Genomic DNA, 4,040 nt, shown 5'->3' on the forward strand with positions numbered 1-4,040 from the left:
CGGCCACTCAGGTATGTCCGCCTCATGTATACGAAAGCAACAGCGATATCCCACCACTGTTTCACCAGAAATAGACATCATCAATGTAACTAAAGATAATGCAGCACTTGATACTGTTATTGATGTCACACAGATACATACAGGTCATTTCCTAAAAAAGGGAAATGTACTATTAATCACGCTATGTCATGTAGGTGATCACGCCAGATGCAACTCATATGTCAGAGTAGTAACAGCAAATTACGTCGTGTAATCAAGATGGGAGACCACGGCTATAAAAGCGAAGGTGGAAGTGGGAAGTCTGTCGCAGCCATGTCCTGTCCGTTTGTACGCGAGCCACCCATTGCGGAAGGTGCAAGAGTGATAAGGAGAGTTTTCAGAATCCAACGTATATTGCGGGATAGACAGGATCCTTTAGCTCAGCGCGACAGTGTGCTCATAGAGAGATACCGATTTTCCCGTGAGGGTATCATCTACCTAACCAACTTGCTGGATCCCCATGTTAAGAGTACCACTCACCGTAGTCGGGCATTAACAACTGCACAAACTGTGTGCATTGCCTTGCGTTACTTTGCGAGTGGCACATTTCTGTACGCTGTTGGAGACGCAGAGAACGTTGGCAAGAGTGCTGTCTGCCGGGCCATTCGCAAAGTGTACCTGGCACTCAAGCATTTCCTGGGTGCGTTTGTGGTTTTTCCAAGCCACTTAAGACCACAGGTTGTCAAACAGGGCTTTTTTGCCATTGCAGGTACAGTAAATTCGATAGTGAATGTGATGCAATCATGACCTATGTCGGTAACTGTAGCTCGATTGTCCGCAGGCTTTCCGAATGTGATTGGTACCATAGACTGCACACACATTGCGATCAAGGCCCCCCCAGGCCCCAATAAAGGGGATTTTGTCAATCGAAAGGGGGTCCACAGTATAAATGTGCAGGTGAGTAATACTAACATTCCAGATGGCAATATATAATGGGAGGAGTGTGTTCACATATAATGTAATCTCCCAGATGGTGTGTGACTCTATGTGCCATATCACAAATGTGGAAGCTAAATGGCCCGGATCAGTGCATGACTCAAGGATCTTCAGAGAGTCAGGGCTATGCACATTATTCGAGCGTGGTAAGAAAAAGAGGCTTATTCTGATATTTCACACTCATTTCGGGCCTAACATAACAGCATTTCTCCATTACACAGGGGCCTACGATGGGATTCTCCTTGGAGACAGGGGTTATGCATGCAGGCAGTACTTCATGACACCGTTCCCTGACCCCAACCCTGGGCCACAAACCCGCTACAATGCAGCTCTAGCCAGGACAAGGGCACGCATTGAAATGACCTTTGGGCAAATGAAGGAACGATTTCAGTGTCTGAAACGCCTGAGGGTTGCACCTGACAGGGCATGTGACATTATTGTTGCATGTGCCGTACTGCACAACATTGCCACCATCAGAAAAGAGAGGACTCCCGTGGTGGAGGTGCAGCCTGATGATGACCTCCAGCCAGTGCACTTGGACCAACCTAGTGGCAGAGCTGCACGGGACAGAATTGTGCAACACAATTTCGAATAATTAAATCATGACATAACATATTTTCTATTGACGTTTATTTGAGCATCTTTGTCTGTCTCATCACACACAAGCCAGTCATCAGTTGCCTGGAAAAACAAATCATATATACTGTGTCATGCAAGGTCATCAATAGTGCTCCGTATGAAAGTGTATTCTTACTTACTCTGAAGTTCCTTTTGAAGCAACTTGATTTCCAGTTGAAGTTTCTGCCTCATTAGAGCTTGAAGTTCGAGTTCACCTAGGAGCCTTTGTTTCTTCAGCTCAGTGTACTCCATTTTTTGCTGGAGACTTCTCTTGTAGAGCAGACGAATGTCACCCTGTTTCAATTGTAGTGACAACATTTAACGGGAAATACATGTCATATAGGCAGTAAAATTAATCACAACACTGCCCACCTCTGTATCAGCAGGCCTCTCTGCCGGCCTCTTGGCCTGCAAATCATACTGCAGTCAGACACACATGGCAGTGCACAAGTAGATGGCAATTCAGGCCAATTCATGCATGTACTCACAGGGTCTTCCTCCAAACCACAGTCATCTGACAGGGTTGCGTCACTGTCCTGTGCAATGGAAACACAATGGTGTTACAAAGGGACGTGGTACAGCCTATTGTTCTGTACAATTGGGTGGGGACATATATATATATATATATATATATATATATATATATATCTCCCAACTTACTATGCATGCTCCAGTCACCCCTTCCATGGGAACAGGTAAAAGTGATGGAGTGTCATGTAACACTACACACAAAGGAAACCCACAATGCCAATGAATGTCAAAGTACGAATAGCATTTTCATTAAGGCAACAATCAAATATTTTACATTGTGCAAATGGAATCATGAGCCCATTCACCAGTTATGTAGGTGCTGCTGCTACTGCACCCCGGCTTCTGGTCTGTGGAAGAGCTGCCCCCAGGGATGCCCTCAACAATGGATCTGGTGGCATTCAACCTTAGGGCCAGCTCCTCTGCCGGGGTGTGACGAGGGGGTGCAGGACCACCACCTGTCTTTTGTTGCTCTGCCCTTTTCTTGGTTGCTGTTATACACAAACACAGGGATTGTTTCAGGGTGTCTTTTCAAGAGACTGACAGCAATATGAGTGATAGATATTACCATTCTGTAGAATGTTCTTGTATTTCACTTTTACTTGTTCCCATGTTCTGGTGGGTCCTTTTGTGGCTCTAATGTGTAGGAGGATATCATGTGATATGATTTGATATGATATAATATGATATGGTATGGTGTCATGTAATATGTTGAATTACTTACGTGTTTAATTTGTCAGCAACTTTCTGCCAGCCCTCTCTCCTTGCTTTTGCAGCCTTTGCAGTGTTCCCTTGCATTTTAATTACACTCTGGAACTCCTGAAATCCCTCAATCAAGAGTTCTTGCTCTGCTGCGGAGAAATACTGGGCGCGCTCCTTCAACATTTTCACCGACCAATCAGAGGGTTGCCGATCAATGTTTCTGCTATCGATGCGTAGCTCCTTTTACGACACCCAGTGATCTCACATTACTTCATCCAGCTGTACTAATCGTCAACAGCAGGTGTGTTCGGAGAACCGGATTAGCGAGCTCACGGTTAGCGCGATGATTTGGTCTTGGATGTAGTAAGTGACGTACGAAGAACGGGCCCCAGCCCTGCTTCTCCTGTTGATTCTACTTCATCTACATAATTTTCATCTGCAGTTACATTCTTTGAACACAGAAAAGAGCCCATCTGTTTTGCTGATGTTCAAGAAGACATGTGGTCACTGTTTGACTTTGATTTACAACCTCCCGGAGACACCCTACTTCCAGCCCCCACCCATCCACATCTGGGATTTAAAAATGCGGGACAGGGTCAGGGTCATCACCTGGGACCTACAGGATGGAGTGGCTAAACCACTCATCACAAAACAAAAAACAAAAAAAAACAAAAAAAAAACAAGGTGGCAGCCATCTCCGATGGGGAGATGGTCATAAAAATAGCATTGTTTGAGGAGTTCTCCTCAAAAGTCCTGGAGGGGGACATGAGCTCAGAGCCACAAATCCCCCTTACGTGATAAATATAACTGCCAAGACTCAGTTTTTCAGGGTAGCTGTCCTTCCAGTCCCTGAAGAGCTTATGGCAAAAGCGGAGGACCTTCTGCATTCCCTTGCCCCTGTAATGCCACTGAGAACGAGCTAAACTGTGGGGGGGCTTATGTCAGTGGACAAAGAGGTCGTGGAGGTAAGTGTTTGAGATTAGTCAAGAAAGAAACAACCATCACAGATCTATACAATCACTATTCCTGACATTGTATTTTAATTGAATTTTCAGTGTGTGGCAGTGAGGAAGGTTGTCTCACGGAAACAACTGAAAGTGGTGAAAGTAATTTGGCATATTTGAGATTGGTGGTAGATGAGCAGATTGTATTAGCTTGTAGGCTTGGTTTTGGTGTTAGTGGCTTTTCGTATTAATTAATGAAAACATCTTTTATTC

This window comes from Mchenga conophoros, linkage group LG3 (assembly GCF_057382185.1).
Source record: "Mchenga conophoros isolate Kocher_MC1m ecotype Shallow Benthic linkage group LG3, M_conophoros_male_GT1.1, whole genome shotgun sequence".
In the NCBI taxonomy this organism is placed as follows: Eukaryota; Metazoa; Chordata; class Actinopteri; order Cichliformes; family Cichlidae; genus Mchenga; species Mchenga conophoros.